General features: G+C 38.5%; 1 protein-coding gene across 1 annotated transcript in view; it reads left to right on the plus strand.

Moving 5' to 3' along the window:
* LOC134530206 (mucin-2) overlaps positions 1-18094 on the plus strand; it is a 466453-nt gene that overhangs the window by 426643 nt on the left and 21716 nt on the right. The window lies entirely within an intron of this gene.

Genomic DNA, 18094 nt, shown 5'->3' on the forward strand with positions numbered 1-18094 from the left:
ACTTGTGCAGCGTGACGTCACCCGACTAATTACATCTTAACTATTTAATTGAAGGAACCCACGCGCAACGGTTTCACACATTTGGAGTCCTTATCACCTCGCTGGTCCTCTGTCGAAATGGCTCACGGCTATCCACTTACGCGCCCCGACTCCGTCTTCTCAGACGCCAGAGACTTCGCCGAAAACCATCACTAAACGCTCCACTAACTAAAAAATAGGGGTTGTCTTTAAAGTCGGTTTAAGGACGATAATTTTACGCGATAACATCATAATAAAACATTGATGAAATTTTTATTTTCAAATATTATTTATATTTTTTTCGCAAATTTAATTTAAATAATTTGTTTAAATATAATCACGAACAATTAGTTTAAAAAGCCCGCCTTAACCTGTTTGATATTATAAAAGATTTTCTCGCACGGTGGTTTGGCTGGTTCTTGCACGCTAGGCTCAGGCGGAACGTGACAATATTTTCGTGCGTGCAGCCGGTTGTTCATCGATTTATAAGACGTTATCACGTCAAAAAAACTTGAAGCAGACACTCCTCAACATTCATCCCGGTGATTAACGTTTTTAAGCTCGGTTCACAGTCTTGGGAACCGATCAATATCAAAACGTGAACATTTAATGCCCATGCATATAACAACAAAAAAAAACGAAATCTTCACAATGACTCGGTAACAGCCTGGAACTGGATACTGAACACCAACGGTCTACAATTTTTTATAAAAAAATCATCTTATTAAAAAAATACGTAGGTTCTTTGAATTCACAGACACGTACGTGAGTGAGCGAATTTCATGAAAATAATAATAAATTTTATTTGACTTAACAATATATTTTATTTAGTTAGTGGTTAGTGTAGTATTATACTTTAATTTTTTTTATATTTAATTATATCTTTTATATCATTTTAGTTAGTATTAAACTTAGATTTTATTTGGCAGATGATTCTTCAGTAATTGGTATAACTAAGTTGTTAGTATGTATTTTCATGTTTGATTTCTAGATGTTACTTATTATACGTTGTTAATGTCAACTGGTTCAGTGTAAGAGAAGGCATGCACGCTTTAACTGCGCCAAAAAAGTTGAAGCAAAATAAATAAATGCTGACATTTCCCAGCCTCTTAGTTGGCCATGCAAAATTATAAGTACACTTATAATCGAGATATTAAATTATTTCATGAAATACGCGGTAACTTTTTTTTTTTGTGATGTACAGTTTTTATTTTTAGTTTTAAAGAATGATACCTTTTTTTTTATTTAGAGTATATCCCTCAAAGCTTACAAGACTCAAATTGGAAAATTCCTATTTTGTTTGTTCCGAGTTTCGTTATGAGAAAAGAGTACGCATCTCATTCGCTACTTCACGAATGATGAAATAAATATTTGCTTCCAGTGAAAGCGGGGTTTTATTAGTTTGTGAACTTTTGTCTGTAGAACTTGGTATTGCTTTAAAGATGCGTGGAATTTTATGTTTTCCTTTTTCTTGGATACTTTAAAGTTTAAAGTTTAAACAAAGTCAAGAATGGGAGGTTATTACTCTTTCCTGCGCATTATTTTGTGTTCTTCGTTATTTTTTTTTTACTTTAATATAATTTCAGCATTTAATTTAAAATTTTCTGTACAACTTTTTTTTAAAATAACGTGTCATCATGCCAAGAGACTGGTTCGTTACAATGCGAGGCCTCAACATTTTAAAAATCAGATGCACGTTTGTTATAACTGAAAGAATACGTATTTGTGTACATATTTAATTTGTATGTAAGTATCGTAAATTTATCCGTTTGTGCGGATAAATTTACACGGAACATGTTCTAAGACGTTGGTTTCTATTTTTCTAAATTATTTATTTAATTCGGGCTTCACGTCTCGTCATAACTCAACAACACAGTTACATTAAACTGGGAAATGAACGAGCCATGGTCTTTAGTAAAAAAAATCGTCTCGGCATTTTCCTGAAGTGATTCTGGAATGTGAGTCTTAACTAATGCGCCAAATGGCTTCGTCGATTTCAAATCATGTCTCTGAGGATGTTCTTTGTCTTGAAGCCGATGCCATTATTTCCAAACACGTAAACATTTCATAAATATTTAGCGTTTCGTTGAGTCCAAAGCTTACGGCATGTTGCGTACCTTAGAATCCTCTTTCATCTAATGTTGATGATACACGTTGCCGTAAACCAGACATGGCTACAAGAAACGAAGTGATAGTGGAGCTCCATTTTTCACATAAAAAAAATATATTTATTTGTCCGAGAGGCCTTTTGGGATTTTTTTTCCCCCTATAGGGTAAACACATTGAATTCATCGTCACAAATTTTACAAAGCTAAAATTATGTAGATAGTTTGGTATGTGTCGTGTTTGTTCGTCCGAATAATGTGTGAATAACATAGCAGATTCGAATTTTCTTTCCTTCTTTCCTTTTGTTTCATAATTGTGCTTTTTTTTTCTGGCCTGTAATGTAATACTAGCTTGCCTGCCGATCTTACCTTCTCGTCTTCGTTCGATATGTTGATTTCACTTGGTTGTACCACGCATTTTTTTTATCAGCATAGTATAAAAATTATTTTTCTGTCTAATTTTTAATCTAATTAACTAAAATAACCGGTCTAAAATATGTTTTAGTGGGTTGCAAGCAGAAACATTCCTCTTTACTAAGCTATTGTTGTGCATGTGTTACCTTAATTAGTTTTTGTTGCTCAGATGTTTAAATAATTCGATACAACATGTCACGGCCACACACGCTCCGGTTTTCCTCAGAGGTCTGCCTCAAGGTGCTCTTGCCTCAAGGCAGACCTGAAATGGGGGGTGCGCCCACATGTTCGGGTCTCCTAGAGTTACCTTGAGGCGTATGTCAGTAGTATACCTGCAATAATGGCGCAAACAGATGATGCTCTCTCTGTCGTTGGATTGCTTATAGCAACAGGGAAAATGAAGACACAGAAAGTGAAACAAAAAGTTTGGTGCAAAGACTGGTTAAAAAAAAAGACAAAAATGTTCACACATAAATTTGTTTAATGAGCTAAGATTCGCGCAAAAAAAATTTTCATAATTACTTAAGGATGGACGAAGATACATACTTGAAACTCCTGTCGCTTGAGGCACCAATAATTGGGAAATAGGACATCAAACAGGAAATCAAATGGATGGAAATACCACAATGTCGGCTCATAAACTTCGTCGGGTCAACTTCCACTCTTCTTCGAATTCTTCACTTTTTTTTTCGCTTCTTTGCGGATGTTGCTTCTAAAATTATTAATTTTTTTTAATTATTACATCTTTGTTGGCAGTAGGCTCTAATTCTTTCATTTTTTTCCACTGATCGTCCGTATGCAGCCCCCCTCTTTCCGCGACCATGATATTCTTTCGCTTTACTTGCCATAAGCAAGGTGAATCCTTGCATACAGATTAATAAATTCCTCCAATACTTCGCGTGTTCGCGAAGAAATGGTTACCACAGAAAGTATTCCGACTAAACTCACTCGCGGATGTAGAGGGAGACTGACAGGTCGCCTCAAGGTCTGACTGATCTCTGGTACACACGCACCGGAAACGTGTGAGGAAGGGGCGTACCTTTTGATGCGAACTAAGGCATTTTCGATTTTCACTCCGGTCGCCTCTTTCCAGGAAACCTCAAGGTACAACAACATACACACACTCCGGTCTACCTTAAAGGTTCTGTACCTTGAGGCAGACCTCTGAGGAAAACCGGAGCGTGTGTGGGCCGGCCTTAGGTTTGAAAGCATACCCACCATCGGTTCTCACGACTAGAGGTGAGGTGGCACGGAGTATGTTCACCGTGCCTCGCACCAGCGACATTTAGCTAAGGAAGCTGAGTGCAAGTCTGTTCTTGCACCTCAACACCATTCGTCAAAGGGTCACTGCAAACACGTTGCTTCCGTTATTCACTGGCGTCTTAGAAAGTAAAGTCGCTGCGGTCACTTCGTTAAAGTTGAACATGTCCAGATTTACCGCTCGCTAAGTTCAGAAGAAAAGAGACTAAAATTTAAAATTTAAAAAAAATAATAATAATTTTGGCAGCGGGGAGTGGAGTGTCCTCAAGGGTGAAGGGGTAAAACCATGGAAAAAGAAGTTTGATTAATGAGAAGTGGGGGAGGGGGTGACAATGATAAATTAACTCTAATTATCAGTGTCCGTGTGGGGCAGAATGCCCTATGCGAGTACTTACACGAGAGGTGTTGTGGCAGAAAGGTGGCTGATGAAACAGAGGGTGACTGTCGAGCAGGGTGCATTTTCAAGTCGTCCAGCAAAATACAGTTTGTTTTCTTGTTCCGGAGTTTTTGAATTAGAAACTCAGTAAAAACTTACGCCACTACAGAACAGCTAAAAAATTCACTTTCCTAGAGGGTTTGTCTCGTAGTACATCATACTGTGATGCTATCATACTCGGGAAATATTTTACCCCACCAATTTCCGAATGCTAGCTTCTTCTTACATAGCGTCGTCTAAACGGTTCAACACCAGCAGCTTTATTCACCAATAATTCTTTCTAGAAGAACGATCTAATAGGCCAACGACTAGCTTCAAAATTTGGCACCTTGAGGAAAAAAAAAAGGAATCGAAAGAGGCCATCTTGGTTTAAACAGATTTGGGCTAAAATAATTTCGTATCGTTAAATTGTCAAAATTAGTCATCTTTAAAACAGAGTAAATAATTTAGTGGAATGGCTGAAGAAAATTGTGAAAGTATGTTAAAAATAGTTCCCCCCGTGAATTCGTTGGCGTTAGGTATTGAATTAATGTTTTGAATAGCAACAACTATCTATAGGCAATAAATTATTAGCTTTGTAAATCTCTTAATGTGCTCTCTGTCTTCAATGACAGAAGATTTACAATGTCAAACGAGGGAAAAATTATTATGGAATCAAAACTGTTGGAACCAATATAACGTAATTCGGTACCTGTATCTCCCGTGTAATTGGGGTGACGTTGGACATCACACCCCCACACCCCCTTTTTTTCTCCAAGCCACTGACACAACTCCTGAAACTAAAGTCGCAGTGACTCAGCACAAACTTGAACAGGCGTAAACACGCTTCGCGCCAACTACCCCGTCTCGCAGACGCCATTTTGGCGCGGGGCGAGTTTTGTGGAAGGGAGGGGGGTGGTGAAGATGAGAGAGGAAGTGGAAGCTGTCAGCACCAGCGACGAATATCTCAAGGATTTCTGCCGCTGCCGTCTTGAGGAAGGAAAAGGTGCATCCAGTCTTGCCTACAAATGACGTGCGCATACCTGTGTATTTCAAACACCAGGACCAGTATGGCGACATAGGCATATACTTCGCACGAAACATGTTTTCATAGGTTCCGAACACATTAACTCGCTAAATCATGTAAATATATACTATTGGCTGTGCTACTCGTCGTTTATGGGTTCAATTGTTTTCGTTTCGTCACAAAACAATATGATGAAATCAGCTCTCACTGTACATATCTCTAGTATCGTCCCCATATAGCGGTAAAAATTAAAATAATATAATAGATTGATCTATTTTATTATGACATTTTAAATTAATAATAATGCAGGTGAAATGTTGACCTAAATTTTAAACATAGACATTAGCCTAATCTCTTTCGCTATTGCTATTTGGGCCCGTGTCGCCGTGCGTTATAAAGACATAAAACCATATGTTATTGTTTGTAATGGTTTTCTTGACATAAACCAAGAAAGCAGTTAGTTTGGTTGGACTTTTGTTCCCCGGATTTACGTAGGGTGATTTTTTTTTTTTTTTTAGTAAAACGTTTTCCATGTATATTTGTAGTAATGCAGCCATATAAAACATTGTCTTTCATAAAGAAAGGATTTTTTAAAACTGTTTCCACAATGCTGCAAACATTACACTTCAGTTAATGTTTTTAACGTCTAACCAATATGGCGTAACAATAAATTAGCTGAAAGGGGGAAAAAAAAAAGGCTTCACACACTTGCCATGTAATCATGCAAGACTGCCTGCTTTGTGCAAGTGACTTAGGAGTCACCAAAGTATGGCATGGTGTGACGCAGCAAACATGGCGCAGACCATAGGCTGGACAAAAAAAAAGTGTTTTCGCGCGCGGATCATGAGTTGAAGAAATGTTTAACCAGGTTACTACACAATCATGCAGATGAGCCCACAGCTGTTAGGGTAGTCCCAGTAGTTTTTAGTGGAAAATATATTTCATAATTTCTCTAATTGCCGACAAACCTTTACTGGCGACAGGCGACCTACCTTTTTCAACTTTCTGGAGTGAGACCCGATGCCTCAGTTTGCGAATAATTGACGTAATTTAAATTACAATAAGTATTAATAATATGCGACGAATGAAGTCGCTCACCGTCAGGGGCACATGCGTCACTGGTACCAACCAGACGCGCACAAACACCAGTGCAGACCGCAAGGCCCAAGCTGCTCCTAACCAACTCTTCTTCCTGGACCATTCTTCTGGTCCTGTGTCGAACCTGCCTGCTCGATTAACCCCACACGAACTTGACCAGGGTTCTCTCTGTGTTTTATGCAGGTTTAACCTGGGACCAACGCAACAAGTTATAGTTAGGGGCATGCTGATTTCGCGAAAAGATTTCGGGACTAGATGAAAGTCAAAACACTGTAGCATCGTCTGTGTTTCGTGATTGGGTGAGCTTCTCCCAGGTACATATTGATTGTAACAACACCAATCACAGTGATTCAGTGAGGAAGCAAACACGTCCTGAGTGGCTGCGGTCAAATAAGGCAACGACTTCTCTCACAGACGGCCGCCAATCATAAGGAAGAAACCACAGGCGCGGGTGTACCTTGTTGCAGTCTAATAAGTGTTCAGATCTTTTCGCGAAATCTGCATGCCCCTAGTTATAGTCTAGTTACTAGGGAACGGAAAAAATCGCGGATTCAATGACCTCTAGGATAGCCTCAATTATCCTCTGCACATCTAAAGTAAACACGCGTGTTCATTGGGTACTAAATTGTGAGGCGTCTCCACTGGGTAGCTTGTGACTCGACGCTTCTTTGGTTGATAGTCTCTCATTGGCCCAGAGAGCTCCAGTTAAAACTGCGAGCCAATAGCGCAGAACCAGCATAATTTATTGTACACATGTTTGAATTTACAGCCTATCACGAAATAAATCCGCGAATTTTTCCGGTATATACTAGTTACTCATGACATCAATTGCTGCCACGGCTGGCCTGAGACACGCTTAGTCTTCTCTAACCCAGACCCCTCCCAAAACAAATACAGTTAGGTTTTGTTAGGTTAGGGGGGAGGTGGGAAATGGTTGTAAAACTTGGCCAGTCGAAAATTTCTCTGGCGATCGTTCGTGGGCACTTCGAGCACGCATAAATAAGCGAGCCAGACTCCGGTTGTACCACCCACGCGTGCCCATAATTCAAACGCGTGGAATTGGGTTGGGGGGGGGGGGGGGGGGGAGTTCTTGACACGCCACTGGGTTAAAATGCGCGGGAAGTGGGCTGTCGAAATAATTAGAGGCGGGCCACGCGTCAGATTCTCGTGCTCGCTAATTGGCGGTAAATCATGTTTTCTCCCTTCGCGAGGCGTTGCAGGCAGGGGCTGCTCTTCGGTTGTAACCGAGGGTTGGGTGCCCCGAACATCTCTTACCTTCCCCCCTCCCCCTGCGACAATCATCCCCTTTCCCACTCCACCAAACAACTGTCTGGTCTGGTTTGACAGCCATAGCTTTCCGGAATAATTGCTGCGAGAGAACAGAGACTAGCTACAAGCCCCCTTGCCTCCTATGCTCCTAATACACTCGTAAAATAAACTGTTAAAGCAACTAAAATTCAATAACCACGACACTCCAGAATGTTAATAATACACAAATATATTATATCGAAGTGTCTGTCTGGGATTTTAAAACTATTACGTACAAAATATTTTCAGGTTAGAAAATTTGATACCAAAACAAAATCCATCGTTAGAAATGCTTTTTTGTCTGTCTGTACTGAATATTTAAGCTCAAAAACGGTTAATGTTATTTACTTGTAATCCAAACAAGTTTCAGATTTATTTAGTCACAATTTTATTGAAAATATTTCCGAAAAATTAATAATAATGATATATCTAAATCTAATAGCACATCATTAGGGGCCTACTTATATTTTGAATGTAATCTTTTAAAAATTTGAAGATTTATTTTTAAGGTTTTAAATAATTACATGCAATAATAAAAAAGACGATTGATTTGCAAGTTTCATAAACAAATTTATGTAATAACTCTAACTATTGTGGATTTTCTATATGGTTTTTAAAAATTTTTCAGTGTTATAGTCAACTTGGGATTGAGTAAGTGAATGATCAGCTATATGTAACATGTTATGGAGTTAATAATTCCACTATCCCTTAAAATTTTTAGTTCTTGCTGCTGAACGTAAAACCCAAAAAAAAAAGTAATTTACAAGAATGTTTTAATGCAACTATAATAGGGTCAGGTGGGGTAATTGGGAATCAGGGGTAAATGGGAACAGGCGCCACTAGCGCTGACGTGAGGGTTTGGAGAACCCAAGAGCTGTGTAAACTATTAGTTCAATATCTCTATGAAGTGGTAGAACGAGTTCCCGCTTTTTTCCAGTCTTCAGCTGACAGTGCTATGGTAAAGTTATAAACAGTGCAACAATGTTTTGAAAATGAATTTTACGTCCGTCAGTTAATAGCGCCTAGTGACTACGGATTTCACATGTAAGTGTCCTTCACTGTATTAATTGTTGCTTAATAGATCAATTAATAGTAATTTGTTGTGATTGTGGCTTAGTTATTTTTTTACTAACATCTGTATGGATGTTCTCAATTACCCCTGAGAGTTTTATCTTAGGGGTAATTGAGAACAATTTTTCATACTTTTTTTTCACATCTCAAAATTAATAAAAACATTGTTTTTGCTACAATAATAAAGTGTTTTGATAAATTGACTGTTGCAGTGACCTAAAGGATGCCAAGAACGTACGTTAGGAAGAAGGCTCCGCCCTCTACAACATCCAAGATGTGACCCAAGCTGTAAATTATATTCTCAACGGCAAATTGACGTACCTCGCAGCTGCTGAGATATACCAGGTTCCCAAAACAGTTCTTTTCAACCGCATCAAAGGTAGGAAAACCGATGTTAGTAAATTGGGGGCAGGAAGACCTAATGACTTGCCCAAAGAGGTAGAAGAAACTCTTGTAAAGTGCTTGATAGCAAGGGCACAAATGGGTTATCCTTGTGATAAAGCAGAGCTTAAAGAGCTTGTGCAGCAATACATTCAAACGACTGGAATGATCACAAGATTCGTTGATGGGAAACCGGGTGAGGATTGGTATCAAGCATTCATGCGTCACAACCCCAAGATTTCACTAAAAAAAACCCGAACATCTGCAAAAGGCTAGAAAGCAAGCCAGAGACCCTTTTGTTGTCTATGATTTCTTTGCATCTTTAAAGTCGTTGTATGATGAACATTCTGTACGAGAAGTTACCGCATGTTTAGTGTTCAATGCTGATGAAAGTGGCTTTTCCTCTGATCCATCACGGCTTAGAGCAATCGGTGCCAAAGGCCAAGCCCTTAATAGAGTGTCAGATGGATCAGGGCGAGAATCAACCACAGTGCTTGCCTGTGTTGCAGCAAATGGGGACTGCCTCCCTCCTCTAATAGTTTTTAAAGGTATCTCAGTGCAACCACGTTGGGTTTCTGAAAAACAGTTCCCAGGCACTATGTACGCCGCAACTTCGAATGGCTGGATGGAGGAAGCCGCCTTTTTTCAGTGGTTTTCCTGTTTGTTCATTTCACATGTCGAAAAAACTCGAAAGGAAAATGAACTGGATGATGAAACCGCTGTGTTACTTTTTGATGGCCACGCGAGTCACATAAGTGTGAGAATAATTCAGTTAGCTATCGAGAAGAATGTGCAGTTAGTCAAATTCCCCAGCCATTTAACAGACCGCCTACAGCCTTTGGACAAAACAGTGTTTGGTCCTCTTAAAAAAGCTTGGGAAAAAGTGGTTGTTGACCACGGAAAAACTCAAATGGGGAAATGGTCTAGTCGGTTGAAGAAAGATCAATTTTCTGAGCTTCTGGGGAAAGTTTGGGGTTATATTTCAAACAAAAACATTGTAATTGGATTTGTGTCTACTGGACTCTTTTCTTTGAACCAAGACAAAATTCCCAAAGACCTTTTCGATCCTGACGATCTTGAGCGCTTCAAGAAACGACTTAAAATAGCCCAAGAAACAATAGAGAAGATCGAAAACCCTTCTTTACCAATTGTACATGAAGAATCAGAAAATCCATGCAACATTCCTTATTTCTGTGGGGAAATCTTTCCTACCGATGAAATGTCGTTTGGTGTCTTGTATTTAAGTTTGAAGAAAAAAGATGCTGATATAAATGAGGCCAGTGGAACCAAAACTCATAATGTAGACTTGATAGACATCTTTTCTAAAAGCATCACCAAAACCACTGCAGCCTCAAACTCATCTGGAAGCCCCATAAAAAAAGCAGTGACTCGGCTGAAACACCACACCTACGGGGAAGTTTTAACTTCTGAAGATGTGTTGAAAAGACTCAAAGAAGCTGAGCATAAAAAAAAACAACCAAGAGATCAACTACCGAAAAAACTAAAGAACCAGTCAAGAAAGGCAATGCACCAGGCAAGAGACACAAAACCTGTAAGATTAATAACAGCGAAAATGAAGATGAGGAAGAGACCGAAGAGATCATCAACTATGGTGACGACAATAGTGATGATGATTTAGATGCATTTCGTGAGAATATGGAGAAAGAAATACTAGAAGAAGTTACCTACTTGGCACCAACTGCTTCAGAAATAGTTCCATCCATGTACGTGCTTGTGGATTTAAAAGGAGGTCTCAGGAAGAAAACCCATTTCTGTTACGCCTGTAGAGTGGATGCAGTAGTAGCTGGAGAGTTGGAGGTTACTGGTCTAAAAAGTACTGATGGATCCAAATCTAAGTTCACGTTGATAGAAAACGACAAATTCTCCGTCAACATGGAGCAAGTGAAAGCTGTTTTGCCTACCCCATCATGCATTACAGAAGGTAGAAAAAAACTGTACAACTTCAACGGTCGTGTCAGTGTAAAGGAAATGTAAAATTATGTATGATAATTTAATTTAATTTGAAGAGTTGGTTATGTGTTCCTCAGAATATCCTAGTCTTAAAAACATTTCGTTTCTTCTTTACACATTACTTTCATGTTACTTTTTTTGTACCCAATAAATATTCTGTTGAACATTATTGTAACTTATTGGTTCCCATAAAAGTGTGCATAATTTTCCCGTTTTCGCAGTCAAGTTTATGTGGTAACCTCTTGATGAGTAGATGAGTTGGGGTAATTGTGAACATTACTTGGGGTAGTTGTGAACAAAGAGCTAAATTGTTCTAAGTTGGTTAGAGACATAACAGGCTTTAAAATAATTCTTAATGAGGATTTTGATTCATTTAATAGCCCTAGGTGAAAAAGTAACCGTTCCCAATTACCCCCTACCCTATGGGGTAATTGGGAATTTTTGGGGTAATTGTGAACATGAAAAATAAGGCCTTCAGAATAACATATTTCTATATTAGACATGTAGGAAAGTTAAATAAGATGTGTATTAACAAGTGTATGCATAAAAAAAGGTGTTAACATGTTTTGCATGGTCCTAATGTTAACGAGAAGGTAAAACCATCCAATTTTGTTCCCAATTACCCCACCTGACCCTATACATCTTAATAAACAATAGGTTTCCATCATTTTCATCGAAAAAACCTGTGTGAATTATTCCTTTCGTGCATGTATATTAAAGTTGCATTAAAACATTCGTGTAAATTACTTTTTTTTGGGTTTTACGTGCGAACTAAGTTGTAAGCACAGCTATAAAACCGCTTTATTTGCCATAAAAATGCAATTATGTTGCTACTACAAACAAACGGTTTTGTTTGTCATATTGCCTTTTACTGTAAATACGGGCAATGATTGCGCAACTGCTTTATTAATGACGAAGCTACAATTACAACAAAGGAAAGTTTTCGTTGAAAGCAAAGTTATTTGTGACCTCAAAGAAATATTTATGTTCATACAAACCAGACATACCTAATAAACATTTCATTAGCAATAACCATATGATTAATAAATGTTATCGTTTATTTACTGATTCGTTGAATTAAATTGGGAAAAAAATGTTTGCATTTTTCTCTTCGTCATAAAGAACGTGTTTTTACAGTGTAGAAGCGCGACAATTTGGTTCGGATGTTAAATAAAGACGAAATTAATCCTGGTGTTTTTATCTAAAACCTGTGTTATTTACAACTAAATACAATCAGCAGTTTTTGAGTTAAATTATTTCGTACAGACAGACAAAAATTATTTTATGTTTGATTTGGTTTAGGTATGTAAATTGCTAATAGCGAAAAAATTTAATAAACAATAATTCTTTAATCATAGGCAGACACTTTGATTTTATTTTGGTTATCCTTTGCCTTCACTTTAATCCTTGATACACTAGAAAAAACTAAGAAATGTCTTCAATCTAACAACACTGGCCAATTCTAAGTAGGAAAATGCGCAGCCGTTAATAAGAATGGTTTTGTATTGTTGCTACCAAATGATATCCACAAGAAAAATATGTTCTAGAGTAGAAAATTAAAGCACGGGAAGTGTTGCCCTAAATCCACTGATACCGCGAACAATAAATTCCTTTGAAAGAAGCTCAACTTATTGGTTCGTGGAATATCTAGTTTCCAGCATCTTCTCCAATTCTTAGCCCTAATGGGGATGGCGCGATACGTGAAAAAGAGACGAAAATAACGAAACCCTATCCCTCGCTAAATTGATTCTTGGTTTCGGAGGTCTTTCCAAGTCCGAGGGACGCTTCTGTGCTATGGTTAGCGCCAACACAACTTGTCAGCATTTCGAACCAAATTTCACCGCTAATATGGTCGGAGCGCCCCGTAAAAACATTTTCTCAGTGAGATTTCTATACTCAAGCTCAAAATACCATCAATTTATGTGTTAGTTATGAAAAAAATAATAATAATCATCTTATAAAACTCATAAAATATTGAAAATATATTCTCCTGCGTAAAATCAGGATGAAACATCCGATTGTTTTATTTGTAAAAAAAATTTTCCTCTAAAATAACGTGATGAAAATAGAAGTACAACGCGGTAAAAAAGAATGAAAACTGCAAAATAGAGAATCGATGTCGTAGAGACCACACGTGATTGGATGCCTGAAGAAAACCCCTGGAAACAACTCTGAAGACGACTGCTGCAATGCAGGGCGGAACGTCGGTACTTATACACGGTTCAGCCTTGAAAGCCAAGATAGTTTTATAGTTGCATTTCGTTTGGACTTCCAAAATCAATGCTACTAATAACTTCATGACATACTTTAGATTTATCGAAAAGGTACTTAAGAACTTTGTTGTATTGTGTTGTTAATGTTGAAACATTAATTTATTTTTAATGGTTTTGAGAAATAAAGGGAAGAAATTTTTAACTCGACAAAGTCTTCGATAGAGGACTAGTATTTTCTTCCTGTTTCAAGTCTTGTAAAGTTTTTTTTAATCATTACTTGTCCTCGTCATAGGTTGTCTGTTGGAAGAGCTGTAACACAGGCTATGTCTCAGTCGAATTTTGTGCAGCTTTTGATTCCAAAATGTTTCAACTTGGCTGGAATGAGCTGTAACTACTGCAACTTCGACCCTTGTATTCTCCCACGTGTATCTAATTGGTAAATAGTTATACTTCCTCATAAAATATAAAAGCCTTGAAAACCAATATCTCTAAAAAATAATAATAATTAAAATAATTTCAAAATAATGAAGGAAAAAAATTATTATGGAAGCGTTAACTAATAAACCTTAAAGTGAAAAGAAAGGCTAAAAAATTCGCCATCTTAGTTTCATCGGGTTGCAGGCCATAACAATTTTATATCGTTTAATTTTTAAGATTTGACTTCGCTAAAGCATTGTATGTAATTTAATGGAATGCCTGAAGTTTTAAGGGACAAGTTGTTATAAATAACTTTCTCTGTGAAGTCATTAACTTTTGGTATTGAATTAATTATTGGGAATGACTTCAAATAAAATAATATTCTAATTGAACACTATGTAATGGTGTTTGAAAATGTCTAAAGAGTAATCTCTTAATGAAAGCAAATATTCAGTATAAATTAATGATGGGTCGAATCCCAATTTTCTCAAGTCCGAATTTCGAATTCGAAGCCCAAAGAGTATCTCGAATACACCCCTCGAATCCGTATTTAGGCCTCTAGGGTCCAAAAAAAAATTATGTACAACAAATGGAAAATATTTTTTTTTGTTGTTGAAAAATTTAACCCTTTAAATTTTTTAGTCATGAACTGTGTTTCTAGAAGAAAAACATATTTTTATTTTATTTATATGTTTAAATGTTTAAAGTAAAATATATTGGGGAATTGTAACAGGATAGGTATAAAGAAAAATTGACATAATATACTTCAGAGGTTATCAGTGTTGATGATTTAAATTAACTTTGTATCCTCTAATACTTTTCTTCGAATACTTTTCCTCGTATATCGAATTCTTTGAATACTAACAATTTGATGGTATCTGAGGATTTTATTTGCCCATCCCTTGTATGAATTGATGAGAAATTTCTGAGGCAAAAAAAAAAGTCTGTTGGAACAAATATGGCGCCTCTCGGGTGTTTTCCGTCTCTTGATCCCTCGGGCGCGGAGCTGCGTCGCGGATTTCGGCGGCGCCCGGCTGCGGCAATTATGCTCGGCGTGATTGGGGGCGTCGGTAAACGAGTTAACGGCGCTCGGCGTCTGGACACCCCGGCGCCGTCGCCCTCCCAGTGTCGCCAACCGCGCAGCGAGGGCGCTCCGAGGTCCCTTCCTGAGCGACAGCACTGCGGTGTTCCCGCACCGCCTCTTCACTATCATTATACATATTGGACAGAATTTTTGTTTTGCACAAGTAGAGACCTGTTTAAAAATTGGTTGTCTGTAAAGTCGGTTTACGGACGATAGTTTAACGTGACAGCGTCATAAAAAAAAACATTGATGAAATGATTGCATACTTTTATGAATAAAATTGAATCATTTTTATTGAATTATCACTATTTCGTATGGATACAAAGAAGGAGTGAAATGAAATCTACAATTTAATTGATAAATTTACTTTTATTTGCACTCATTAATTCAAAATATGTTTATTACTTTAACGAAGAGATTATTTTAACTATAACTTTTATACGTGTTTGCTATTTAACTTCTTCCACTCTGTGTTATTCTGTTAAGGATAGGACGATGATAGGAAAAGTAGGAAACGAATGGGAGTGTTTCAAGTTTAATGTGCCTCGAAAAAGTCAAATCGATGGTTGTTCCAATCGAGTGGAAGAGAGATAGATGCGGCGCAAGCGGACAATGAGCGTAACGGGACACCGCGTAACGGGACAATGAGCGTAACGGAACATTGAATCATCCTTTTTCGTGCGTGCAGCCGGCGTTCATCGATTTATTAGACGTTGTCACGTCAAAAAATACAAGTTCTGAACCCGGGAGAGAAACATTCAACGAGTGAGAAATCGGAAATCGAACCTAGGACATTGGGCGCACCAGCACGATGGTTTTGAACGGGGGGAGCGTTTCCATAACTTGTAAACACAAGACTTAAACGTTATGTTTTACGCCCGTTCTGAATCACGTGGTTCTAACTTGTAATAGTTCTAAGTTGTGTGTTTATAAGTAACGTGTTTCTAAGTTATGACGTTTCTACGTTACGTGGTTCTATGTTATGTTGTACCTAATTTCTAAGTTATTATGCTTCTAAGTTGTGTGTTTCGGTGTTTTATTTTTTTTCTAAGTTATGGTCGTTCTAACTAATGACAGTTCTAAGTTATGTGTTGTTTTTTTTTTTTCGAGCGTGATAAGTTACGTGTGGATCCCGGTTGACGAAGCGAAGTAGCTCATTGGTAAAACAATCGACTCGCGCTCGGGAGGAGACTTGCAAATGCCGTGCGGTGTGCTGGGGGGAAGCCTTCATTTCACAGACGAGCGAGCCACACCTGAAGTTCCCCGAAGTTCATGCTCGCTTTTTTTCCCTCCGTTCTATCTCATTGTATATACCGGTGTGGCATTAAACTTTGCGGTCGATTAGGAGAGGTTAGCTACATTATAAATACTTTAAAACATTGTGGACGGTTGGTCATATTAGGTAAGTATAGCTACATTAAAAATACTGTAAAATCAGTTTATGGTTGCTTAGCAAATAACTTTTTTAATATGTAGATATCCAGCGCTAGGAAACCGTTTACGTGGTTTCACAGTATCTTTAATGTAGCTATCCTAACCAAATCAACCGTCCACAATGTTTTAAAGTATTTATAATGAAGCTAACCCAACCTAATTGACCATTAATTTTCATGAGTTACAATCAACAAAATAAAAAACCCGAAGATGCACGATCGGGCGTTTGGCTCTCTCGTCTGTGAAAAGAAGGCTTCCCTGTGTTGGGAGGGCGGACAGAGGCCACGACCCCTCGCCACTTGCGCTGAGTGTTGGTGACCTCCGAGGACCTCCAGCTGCTGAGCGGGGAAGGGGGGGGGGGGGAGTTCGCGCTGGGAGACAACGCTCCATTCCTTCGCCCCTCGGCGAGGACTGCCTCTTTGTATGCAAACACGCACCTCCGCTATGCCAACAGGCCTGCACCTCGCGTACCCCCTGGAATGCCGCCCCACTTGTCACCTCGCTGTCCAGATTAGCCACGTCGCGCGCGCTTCCTTGGGTCGTCGGCGGCGCCGTCGTCGCTTACACACACGATCATCCCAGCTCGCAGTACGAACAGCTCAGTCCAGAACTGACAGTTTGGATTTCCTCAACCTCTCGACCTAGCCGTGCGCTCACCAGTAACATGCCGCGATTGGAAATGGCGAATCTACTTCCCGGTTCTCGGAAACCCATGTTGGGCACTGGTAACAGTGTCAGGCATGTAAAAAAGACCCGTCTTTCTCCTAACCAGGACCACACCCCAACGGGATCATATATGCCTGGGGGAGTATTGATGAATTTATGAGGTGTGAATCCTAAGTTACATGACAGTTTGTATTGGATTCGGGCCCTCAGTACACATGAACAGAACAGGTGCTCAGGTTCGGACTGAACACACGATCAGTCTCGTGGTTGCTGTTGCTGTTGGATTTGTCGTTTCATCGTAGAACATGAACGAAACGTGGATTTGCAGTTGCACTTTTAGTTAGAAGAAGAGAAAAAAAACCAGCAAAGCAACCAAAGAGTATATAGATAGATTTCTGCCAAGACTCCCAACTGATGAACTGAAGTTTGAACTGACAGTTCGGTCTGAACGTGTGTGGGAGGCTTTAAGGCTTGGTTTAAAACCACGCAGCACGCAACAAACGCAAGAAAAATACGGTAATTTATAAAACACGCAACTGCAAGACGTCACTAATCCCACAACGTGAAAATATAAAACTGTAGAAGAAGTTTTCTTCGTCTTCTTCTTTCATGAAAACCTGTTAATTTTTCAAATAGTTGATTATTTTAGCGTCATTTTCTTTCATTGGGTGGTATTTTGATAAGCAAAAACATGATGCGTTCCATAGCACGAAAATCGTAGCCTTGTATTCATGTTTCGTCTGAATCTATAAAAGTTTTCGGAACACTTCACTTCAAATTTAGAAGGCGGGAACGCAATCCTAAACTTAAGAAGATGATATGTGACCTATTATTGCGTTGAGTTTTTTGCGTCATGTGTTATTTATAAATGGTTATGTGAAATCTTTGTTATGTATCTTTATATGTCTTTTGTTTCTTGCGTAGTTTAAAAACCTGGCCTAAATCTTGGTTCCGCACGTGGTTGGCCGCGTTGAAAGTTTATATTATTTCACTTATTTGTACTTTTGTGAGTTATTTTACTTTTAAGAGTACTTACACTATTAAAAGAAACACAGTCGCGCACGCAGGATTAAGTTCTGTAAGGGGTTCAAGTATATATGTGCCCCAGATAAATGTTACGAGCGTAGCATCAGTACAACAGCCAGTTTTCTTTTTATCAAAATATATATTACAAAATCTTGTATCATTCATTATATATCCTCACTACACATA

The sequence above is a fragment of the Bacillus rossius genome, chromosome 3, assembly GCF_032445375.1.
Source record: "Bacillus rossius redtenbacheri isolate Brsri chromosome 3, Brsri_v3, whole genome shotgun sequence".
Taxonomy (NCBI): Eukaryota; Metazoa; Arthropoda; class Insecta; order Phasmatodea; family Bacillidae; genus Bacillus; species Bacillus rossius.